Here is a 12,205-nt window from a genome sequence, read left to right on the forward strand (position 1 = left end):
CTCTTACTTCAAATTTCGTGGAAACTTTTGCAGCGTTTCATGTTGGATGTGAGACCACACAAATTTAGCATATTCACCTCACTTATTCCAATACAAAGAGTGTAATACACCTCACTCTGTATACAGAATTCCAACGAATGAAAAAAAAACTGCGATTGGTATCAACGTAAATCAATACATTAAAATAATGGGCGATAATCCCTGTACGATTGATTGATAACATGTAATGAACAACAGAAGATGATAGCTGCTCAATGGGTGTAACAAAATGTTTATGGACTTAGACAGTACTTTCATTTTATCTTCCTGAATAATAGCTTTCTTTAAATTTATGTAACTGTTATACAATGCATATAACAAAGACAAGGAAACTGGCGCTGAGCAATTACAAGATTACGGAAATGTTTAGCAAACTCAAGTGGCAGACTCTGCAAGAGAGGCGCTCTGCATCGCGGTGTAGCTTGCTGTCCAGGTTTCGAGAGGGTGCGTTTCTGGATGAGGTATCGATTATATTGCTTCCCCCTACTTATACCTCCCGAGGAGATCACGAATGTAAAATTAGAGAGATTCGAGCGCTCTCGGCGGCCTTCCAGCAGTCGTTCTTACCGCGAACCATATGCGACTGGAACAGGAAAGGGAGGCATTGACAGTGACACGTAAAGTGCCCTCCGCCGCACACCGTTGGGTGGCTTGCGGAGTATAAATGTAGAATATTGATGTACATCGTCAATTTCAGGAGTTTGTAATTATCGTAGTTATCGCATTTGAGAAAAAATTGTCGCGTGATAAGAGTGTCTAATCCACAAGAATAGAGTCCAGTAGACACCAAAATTAGCCCGAAACAGAGTCTGAAACCACATCTGCATGAGAACCTTCTCCAACCGATATAATGTCTGCATTTGTAATTTGTGGGTTCACTTGTGCAAGAGAGAGAGAGAGAGAGAGAGAGAGAGAGAGAGAGACAGTAAGTATGGAAAGGTAGGGAGGGAGGAGAAGATGCAGAGACACATGTACGATAGTCTAAGTTAACACTTGAAACGTTAATAAATCGAACATCGTTTGGTATTAATATAAAAGAGTGAAATACGTGCACGAATGTGTTCAGTATGTTACTATATTTTTCGCTGAGACAATATGTTCCATTTGTAAATTAAATGGCACGGACAAAACATCACAGAGAGGGTTATGGTCCTTGGAATATGCAAATACGAAGTATCTGAACAGTGTTCCCATATTTAGAGAAAAGTAATGAGCTCTTCATTCTTACATTCAGTGAGGAATCAATGAATACAATGAATATACTGTTTAGCAGGGGGGAGGGGGGGGGGCAGGTAGGGATGGCAGTTCCAGCTGAAACAACCGCATTTCCTTTGTATCGATATTCTTCCAGTTTAACCTGAATGTTAAAACCGCCGAAAATAACAGATTTTTGAAATAACCGATATTTTGTTTTTTATTCCTATTATTTGCTGTTATAATCGTAGAAATGAGAAAAGGTTGTAAGATTTTGACTCTCTGAGTTTCAAGATTTGTATATAGGCAAGGAAAAGAAACTTCATCCATTCACCTTTCAGTGATTTTCTCGAAAAATGACAGGTGGTTGAACATTACGAAAAAAAAATCACCTGTATTCTCCCATTGATTCTAAGTTTTCAAACTGTGCTCAAACATCATATTGTAGTCGGGGACGATACAATTATATTCTACTATAAAAATACAGCTACCAGCCACTTTCTTAATGCGTTTTATTTATGCCAATATGCATTTCGGGTTTGCACCCATCTTCAGCTGGCAAATTACATGTATCTCCATTTTCTACAGTGGTACAATATCGACAGCAGTTTGGATGCTGCAGCTGGCCTGTGCAAAAAAGAAAACCTCATCCATTGACCGTTCCGTGATTTTCTCGAAAAATGATAGGTGGTTGAACACTACAGAAAAAAAATCACCTGTATTCTCCCATTGATTCACTAAAAGTTGTTCATTTTACTTACATTCTCCTCTCCTTGTTTTTTCTTGGCCTTTCTTCTTTTTTGTAACAGCACAAACCCTTTTTGTCACGTATTTTACACAGGCACACTGCGTTATCCGCCATGTTGTCGACTGACAGTTTTGTTCACATACAAGCAGTTTATCTACGGACAGAGTTATATTTTACAAAAGTTTTGAGGTTCCATCTAAGCTACTGTTTACTAAACATTGACTTGGGTGATAGAAGTATTCTAAGTACGATGTATACTAAGTTTTTTTGTTAGTTAGGCAGTATTGAAGGTAATAAACTAATATAACACATTTATACAAAGCAGTAATTCATACATTTACATATAACAAAGATAGAATTAAGAGTTTTATGTTGTATATTATTAGATGCATTTGTTGGGTATATATATTAGATTACGTTATTTCTTGATTGGGCTTAGTAAGTGGTTTGATAAGTAGATTTTGGAAGTTTTTCAGAAATATTCGGTTTGTTAACTCTATTTGGTCGTTAAGTATGTGAGAAGGGGATGCATGTTTATGTGAATAATTTTCGATTTCTTCTAGGAGGTTCATTCTTTTTCCTTTGGTGGCTAGGTGGAGAACTTGTAGGTTATGGGATATGTCTGTTACTTGATGTTCTACTTCTGCTATATGTTCGGCAAATGTTGATTTATTTTAAGTTTTTTAAACGATGAGCATCCATGTGTTCTCAAAAACGTATGTTGAAGTTTCTACCTGTTTGGCCTACCTATGTTTTAGGACATGAGTTGCAGTTAAGTTTGTATATTCCTGATTGATTGTACTGTTTGGTGTTATTTTTTATGTTATGGATAGCTTTGTCCTTTATTTTGGTATTTGTATAGTAGTTGATTCTGATATCTTTTCCTCGTAACAGGTTTGCTATTTAATACGACAGTTTTCCTACAAATGGCAAGCTTACATAATTTTCTTATGGCTCTGTTGTGGTATTCCTTAATGCTGTTTTGTTATTGTATTTGGTTATGTGGGGATTTATCTTAGAGTTTAGTTCATCTATTAATTTTGAATTGTAACCATTATTGTAAGCAATTGCTTTGATGGTGTTCAGTTCTTCTATTACGTCAGCTGGTTCTAGTGGTATTTTGTGCATTCTGTTTAGCATTGCTCTGTATGAAGCCATCTTATGTTTATCTGGGTGGCAGGATGATTTACTAATTGTATTATCTGTGTATGTTGATTTCCTGTATACTTGAAATTTGTGTTTGTTTTTGGAGCTACTTATGCAGGGATCCAGAAAATTTAAACCTACTTCTGTTTTGTGTTATACAGTGAAGATGATGTTCTGATGCATTTTATTCATTTCTTTTGCACGGTTATCAATTTCTTCTGCTATTATTGATGAAAATATCAGCAAGCAAACTGGCAAGGCAGCTACCCATAGCCAGGCCCTCTTTCTGCTGATACATTTTGTTATTAAAAGAAAAGTAGTTGTGTGATATTACTAGTGTTAATAGATCAATGAATTTATATATTTCTGGTAATGCCAAATTTTTATGTTTAAGTAAATTGTTTTTAATTATTTCTATTGTTTCTTTGACTGGTATGTTTGTGTAGAGGTTTGTAATGTCAAGTGACGCAAACCTAGCAGTATCAGGAATCCGAAATTCCTTTAGACAATTAATAAGTTCATAACTGCTCTTTACGAAGTATGTCTCTTCGAATTTGAATGTGTTGCTAAGGATCTCATTCAGTTTCTTGTTGATTTTATAAGTTGGGCTGCTCTGAGAATTAACAATTGAACATATGGGACAGTTGACTTTATGGGTCTTAGGTTGTGCTGTTAGGCATGGTGCATGAGGGTTCATAACAGTGTATTCATGCATATCTTTTGAATTTTAGAGGAAATCACTTTTTTGTCATCATATTTATAAGTTTATTCTGTAACTTAAGAGTGGGATCAGACTGAATTGCTACTATATTATTGTTACTGAAAAATTCAATGCTTTTGTTTACATATTCACTTTCATACATTATAACAATAGTATAGCTTTTATCTACTTTTACTATTAAAGCCTTATTGTCACTTAGTTTTCTGTTAACACTTTTAAGTATTGTACTGTCCTGCTGATTTATACTATTATGACTATTTACTTTTTCTATTTGTTTGGTGATTTAATTCTTAACTTTGTGGCCTATGGCCATCTGATCATTCTGAGTTAGATTTGCAGTATCACAGGCTATTTTGGTGCTTACTATTAATTCTTTAATATTATTTTCAGTCAGAGACTGGGTGATAAATGTTGAAGCCCTTTATTCTGCAAACTTGCTTCTTTATCAGTGGAAATTATGTTAGTTGAATTTACTAGATGTTTGGAGAATTTATGCTTATTGGAAGGTACATTGTCATTCACCTTTGGAATTTGTGACGTAAGCTTTTTCAACTTATTGTTATGTCTACCTCTGACCTTATGCTGTTCTTTCATAGCTATTATACTGACAAAATCTAATGCATGGTCGAATTGTGTGGGAGTAAGTTTTTTACCTAGCTCTAAATGTAATCTATGTAACTGGTGGTTTAGAAACTGCTTCTTTCTGTGTTGGTTTTGGATTTCAGGTTGGAGCCATATAATTTCACTTCTTTCTTTAGCTATTTTCGCTGCTTTGCTTTGACTGCTGATGTTCACTTTTATATATTTTGAAGTTACATTCGCACTTAAACACTTCATATTGAACTTGATACCAAGAATTGTTCTTTCTAAGAGGATAATGATTTGTTTGTTCGAGTCATGTTGCCACGGGATGGCAGTTCCCTGTTCAGTAATGAAGAAATTGGATCATCTTTTTATTTCTTCTTTCTCAGCTGCACTGATATAAAATTCAGCTGTAGTAGTTACTGGTTTCGGGTTAACACGCCCATTTACAAACCAAACACCTAAAAATTGTAAGGCACATGTTTTACAAAAACGTATACAAACAGTATATATGTCTACAGTGTGTATCATTATTAATGGTGTGAACGCATACAGTAAAAGTACACAATACTAGAAGCAAAAAAGTCTCAGTAAACATAGGGTCGAAAATGCATACCTTAAGAGCTACAAGCACTTTTTCATCTTCGATACTCTGAAGCAAATCTACTCTACTGAAACTTCTTTGGTTTTCATATTTTGGGAAATGATATTGTGGACCAGAACAAAAAAGTCTGGTAAACATGTTCTCTAAAACGCATACCTTAAGAGCTATGAGCACGTGCTCATATTCACTACTTGGAAACACAACTTTCTAATGAACAATTGCTCATAACTTTTAAGGTGTGCATTTTAGAGCAAATGTTTACTGGACATTTTTTTCTTGTTTTGGTCCACACTGCCACTTCCCATAATACGGAAAGCAAAGAGCTTGCAGTAGAAGAGATTTGCTTCGCAGCTCTTAAGGTATGCATTTTCGACCCTATCTTTACTCAGACTTTTTTGATTCTAGTGTCGTCTACTTTAAACTGTATGCGCTTACGCCATTAATTATGATACACCCAGTATTGTAGGTAGTTATATGTTTATAGACATACCTTGCTATGAACAGTAATTATTCATACAATATGGTGCCAAGATGTACAGCAAAGCATACAATGGACAACAAGTACCCTTACAGATCTTGGACTATGTGTCCTTTGCTACTGACTAACCCAACCAAACTGACAAACTTCATCTACATTAGTCAAGAGGACCCCTTTGAAGGTGTCGCCATCACATCTACGTGCATGTGGACGTGGCTGTTATTAGTGTTCTATGGTGCTGTTGCAACTATTGTCTTTTTATTTACAAGATTTTAAATGTTAAGAAATATCGAAATTAACTTATAGAAAACGCTGACGATTTTGTTCTATAAAATAATGCGACATCCAAATGATAATATCAATTTTACGTTTCAGTATATGTTAACAATTTTTTCAAACTAATATAGCGTCCAAGTGGATGATGATGATGATGTTTGGTTTGTGGGGCGCTCAACTGCGCGGTTATCAGATCCAGTACAGATTCCCAACCTTTGCTCAGTCTAAACTCGCCACTTTCATGAATGATGATGAAATGATGAGGACACACAAACACCCAGTCATCCTGATGCAGGTGAAAACCCCTGACCCCGCCGGCAATCGAACCCGGGACCCCGTGCTCGGGAAGCGAGACCGCGACCGTGAGACAACGAGCTGCGGATGCGTCCAGATGGAACGTAGAAAGCCAGGAAGTGACGGCGTAAGGCCCCTCCTGTATACAACCCTATATTTTTGTAGCGGGATATAGTACCAAGCATTACTACCTTGCATAAAGGGAGTCAATGCTAAAAACTAAAGTATGCTGTTCATTATTGCGTGTTGGCCACATACTGGCTATAATCAAATAGGACGAAACACATAAAACAGTTACAGGTTTACAAATTTGGTTTGATACCAAAGGTTAAAGTAATAATGTAATTTATAAAGTTGCAAATGCATGTTTCAGTTTTTAGCATTGACTCACTGTATGCAAGGAAATAACCCGTGGTACTACGCCCTGCTACAAAAATACAGGTGGTGTACAGGAAGGCGCGTTATGTCGTCGCTTCTTGGCTTTGTATGTTCCATTTGGATGCTACATCAGTTTGCAAAAAGTCGCCAATATTTACTGTAACGTAAAACTGATTTGCTTATTTGAATGCCACGATTATTTCTAAAACAAAATTGTCAACGTTTTCTATGATATAAATTTAATATTTCTATACATTTCAAACGCATGAGCTGATGTATGAGAACGACAGCTTTGTTGACTACTGTGGGTGATATCTGTCAGTTTGGCTGTGTCAGTTCGTAGCAACGGACGTATAGTCTAAGATCAATGAGGGTACTTGTTGCCCATTGTATGGTTTCTTGTGCCTTTTGGAAGCATACTGTGTGAACCTTTACGTTTAATAGAAAGGTATGTCGTTAAGCGTATGAGTACCTATAATATGGTCATACATACTGTTTGTACACATTATTGTAAGACATGTAGACTGTAATTCTTACGTGTGTGGTTTGAAAATTTGCGTGTCAACCTGAAGCCGGTAACCACTACCAGTGAACTTTATATCAAGGCAGCTGAAATGAAAAAAAGAAAATTATCCAGTTGCCTCAGACAACAGTTCTGCCATCAACAAAACTTCTCAATTATATCTTTTCCCCAAGAATTTTATATACTACACTACTGGCCATTAAAATTACTACACGAAGAAGAAATGCAGATGATAAACGGGCATTCAATGGACAAATATATTATACTAGAACTGACATGTGATTACATTTTCACGCAATTTGGGTGCATAGATCCTGAGAAATCAGTACCCAGAGCAACCACCTCTGGCCGTAATAACAGCCTTGATACGCCTGGACATTGAGTCAAACAGAGTTTGGATGGGGTGTACAGGTACAGCTGACCATGCAGCATCAACACATATCACCGTTCATCAAAAGTAGTGACTGGCGTATTGTGACGAGCCAGTTGCTCGGCCAACATTGACCAGACATTTTCAGTTGGTGAGAGATCTGGAGAATGTGCTGGCCAGGCCAGTACTCAAACATTTTCTGTATCCAGAAAGGCCCGTACAGGACCTGCAACATGCGGTCGTGCATTATCCTGCTGAAATGTAGGATTTCGCAGGGATGGAATGAAGGGTAGAGCCACGGGTCGTAACACATTTAAAATGTAACGTCCACTTTTCAAAGTGCCGTCAATGCGAACAAGAGGTGACCGCGACGTGTAACCAATGGCACCGCATACCATCACGCCGGGCGCCTATGGCGATGACGAATACACGCTTCCACTGTGCGTTCACCGCGATGTCGCCAAACGCGCATGCAACCATCATGATGCTGTAAACAGAACCTGGATTCGTCCGAAAAAAGTGACGTTTTGCCATTCGTGCACCCAGGTTCGTTGTTGAGTACACCTGTCTGTGATGCAGCGTCAAGGGTAACCGCAGCCATGGTCTGCGAGCAGATAGTCCATGTTGGTGCAAACGTCGTCGAACTGTTCGTGCAGATGGTTGTTGTTTTGCAAACGTCCCCGTCTCTTGACTCAGGGATCGAGACGTGGCTGCACGACCCGTTACAGCCGTGCGGATAAGATGCCTGTCATCTCGACTGCTAATGATACGAGGCCGTTGGGATTCAGCACGGCGTTCCGTATTACCCTCCTGAATACACCAATTCCATATTCTGCTAGCACTCATTGGATCTACAACAACGCAAGCAGCAATGTCGAGACACGATAAACCGCAATCGCGATAGGCTACAATCCGACCTTTATCAAAGTCGGAAACGTGATGGTACGCATTTCTCCTCCTTACGCGAGGCATAACAACAACGTTTCACGAGGCAACACCGGTCAACTGCTGTTTGTGTATGAGAAATCGGTTGGAAACTTTCCTCATGTCAGCATGTTGTAGGTGTCGCCACCTGCTCCAACCTTGTGTTCAAGGTATGAAAAGCTAATCCAATGGTTGTAATAGCTCTGAGAACTATGGGACTTAACTTTTGAGGTCATCAGGCCCCTAAAATTTAGAACTACTTAAACCTAACTAACCTAAGGACATCACACACACCCATCCCCGAGACAGGATTCGAACATGCGACCATAGCGGTCGCGCGGTTCCAGACTGTAGCGCCTAAAACCCCTCGGCCACCCCGGCCGGCAAAAGCTAATCATTTGCATATCACAGCATCTTCTTCGTGTCGGTTAAATTTCGCGTCTGTAGCACGTCATCTTCGCGGTGTAGCAATTTTAATGGCCAGTAGTGTATTTCCACTTGTTTTCGTCATAGCTTCTTCGAAGTATAGATAGAACAGTAAGGACGAAAGACAACGTTCCTGTTTTGCATCCCTTCTTCTCGGAGCTGAACCATACCGAAGCTCTTCAGTGGGTGAAGCAGATCGGCACCGCGTCGCTTGCTCCAGCAGAGTCGTTGTTCTCGCGAGGTGGAGCGGCGCTGCGCCTCTCTGCCGCGACCCTCTCGGCGTGCTCGGGCCGGGGATATCGTTAAGTGAATCAGATGCGAGAACCATTTGTAGGCGGCCCTCGAGCGCGGCCACTCTGGGCCGTGTTGTCGCAGCCGCCCCTCCACCCTGCCCGCCCTTAGCCGGCGGAGCTCGGCCAGCCTGTTTGTGCAGCTGATTTGTGAACTCTGCGAAAATCCCGCCTGCCGAGAACCGCTTAGGGCAGCTCGCCTGTCCGGGGCAGCCGCCGCAAGGGCTGCGACGGGTATCATCCGTCTCGTGCCTGCTACTGCGTCTGCATTCGGAGATTTCCATAGCTCTCCAGCCAGTTTGGCTGTCGTTATTCACTGCCGTATACTCGAGAAAATAAAAGACGGCTTTCCGAAGTTAATGTATCCTATGGTTCACAAACTTTCAAAGTAAACCTAACTTAGGTGAGGATTCAAAAACTTCTGATGACAGACGATAGAAGAGAAGCAGTCGATATAATCCCTTAGTCAGAAAAAGCCCAGGACTAGGTTCTTTAATTTCTGAGTTTGCAGTACTAAAAAAGGAACAAACGTTCTTTTTATTTTACCTAATGTGAGCGCGTCCTTCGCCATGCTTCTGTGCGGACTCACTACGTGTCAGAGCGGTGCTTAGCAACATGCTGCTTGGATTCTTGGCGCATTAGTTAGCGTGACACAGTCGATGCTGATTGTGAGCGAAGAGGGAACATTAAATTCTGCGTTGCGCTCGTGAAAACCCCTAGTGAAACTTGGACAATGATTAAGCAAGCATATACAGGCGAGGCACCGTCAAGATTTTGTGTTTTCGAATGGCACAAAAGGTTCCGTGGAGGCAGAGGTTCGATGTGAGACGATCCCAAAGCAGGTCACCCGTCTACAGCACATACAGATGCAAAAGTGTAACGTATAAGTCAGTTATTGCAAGAAGACTGTCATGCAACTGTGCGCCAGTATTAGAAAAACTTAATTTGGATCGTGATGTGTGTCATCATATTTTACGCGAAGATTTCGAGAAATGAAACGTAATGCAATACTCAACCGTCAGACGCTATCAGACGAACAGTAAGAAGGAAGACAAAGAATTTCCTTGAACTACGGGATAGAGACAGGCGTGATCCTACATTTCTTTCAAAGATTATTGCTGGGTATGGATGTTAGTCTTACGACTCTCACACGTATCGTAAAAGTGCTGTACCACCATCATCGAAAAAATTCAAACGACTATCTTCGAGGACAAAGACAATGTTTATTGCATTATTTGATACTAAAGGATTAGTTAAGCAAGAATATGTTCCTCCAGGTCAAGCAGTAAACCAAAGTCTTTATACAGAGCTCCTGAAACGATTGCGACTAACGATTCGAGATCGTTGCCCTGATTTGTGGCATTCACAGGTCAGGTTCTCACTGCATCACAATGCAAGACCGCGTACTGCTTCATCTGTTACCTAGTATCTGGTCCGACATTCTTTTATTGCCATCCCACATCCGCCATATTCGCCCAACCTCTTTCCTTGCGAGTTTTTCATGTTTCTCGAGTGAAAAGAGATTTTCTCCGGTCATGCACTGGGTATTGTGTTGTCCTCATCGTCATTTCATCATCTACATCCAGGTAATCCAATGTGCCGTCACCTGAAATACTTGCAGCTCGGCAATCGAAATTCCCCAGGTGGTGCTCCCGGCAATCAGCACCAAACGATCATTTCATTTCATTAATCCATTTCAGTGTACACTGAAACTCCAAAGAAACTGGTATAGGTATGCGTATTAAAATACAGAGATATGTAAACAGGCAGAATACGGCGCTGGGGTTGGCTACGCGTAATAAGACAAGTTTGTGGCGCACTAGATATACCGGTTACTGTTGCTACTGTGGCAGGTTATCAACATGTAGGCGAGTCTGAACGTGTTATGCCTCCCTGTTCGTAGTCAAATGTGTGGTGTCGAAGAATCCTGTGTACTCAGTTCGCTAGAAAAAATTTCAAGCAAATCGTAGTAATGAGTTTTATTACAAAAAGATAAGATACAATACTTAACTTCGACAATTACACAGAAGTGTCCGCTAGCAAAGGACGACATACAAAATAACCACTCTTCTTCAGTATAAACAATCCCAAGTCTGTGCTACATAGTGTACAAGCGAAGTAACTAGCGTTAACGCTTCTATCCAAATCGCTACTCTTGAATCTACTATCGAATTGGGGAGTCACCAGTTAGACGCAGCGCTTATGTCCTCCCCACATAGGGACCGTATCTGTCTCGTTGTCACCCTGGAGGGAGGTCTGGCTAGCGTGCGATTGGCTGACTTCTTCTCACAGCCTTCTCTGCTCTATCTTTCCCGACTGGTGAGCCGGCGCTAGATTTTACGACGTAACAGAACGTGGTGCTATAATCGGCTCACGAGCAATGGGACACAGCGTCTCCAAGGTAGCAATGAAGTACGGATTTTCCCGTACGACCATTTCACAAGTGTATCGTGAATATCAGGAATCCGTTAAAACATCAACCCTCCAACACAGCTGCAGCAGGAAAAAGATTCTGCAGGAATGGGACCAACGACGACTGAAGAGAACCTTTCAACGCGACAAAAGTGAAACATTTCCGCAAATTCCTGCAGATTGCAATGCTGGGTCATCAACATGTGTCAGCGTGCGAGCCATTCAACGAAACATCATCAATACGGGCTTTCGTAGGTGAAGACCCTCTCGTACAACCTTGATGACTGCACAGCACAAAGCTTTACTCCTCACCTGGGCTCATCAACACCAACACTGGACTGTTGATGACTGGAAACATGTTGCCTGGTATGATGAGTCTCGTTTCAAATTGTGTAGAGCGGATTGACGTCTACGTGTATGGAGACAAGCTCTTGAACCCGTGGACCCGGCAGATCAACAGCGGCTGTTCACGTTGGTAGAGGCTCTGTAATGGTGCTGGACGTGTGTAGATGGAGTGATATGGGAGCCCTGATACGTCTGGACGAGGCTCTGTCAGGTGACACGTAAGTAAGCATCTGGTCTGATCATCTGCATGAAATCATGTCCATTGTGCATTCCGAAGGACTTGGGCAATTCGAGCAGGATAACGCGACACACCACACGTCCAGAATTGCTGCAGAGTGGCTGCAGAAACACTCTTCTGAATTGAAACACTTTCGGTGATCACCAAACTTCCAAGACATGAACATTGTTGTGCACGTCTCTGATGCCTTGCAGCGTGCTGCTCAGACGAGATCTCC

The sequence above is a fragment of the Schistocerca serialis genome, chromosome 1 (genome assembly GCF_023864345.2).
Source record: "Schistocerca serialis cubense isolate TAMUIC-IGC-003099 chromosome 1, iqSchSeri2.2, whole genome shotgun sequence".
Taxonomy (NCBI): domain Eukaryota; kingdom Metazoa; phylum Arthropoda; class Insecta; order Orthoptera; family Acrididae; genus Schistocerca; species Schistocerca serialis.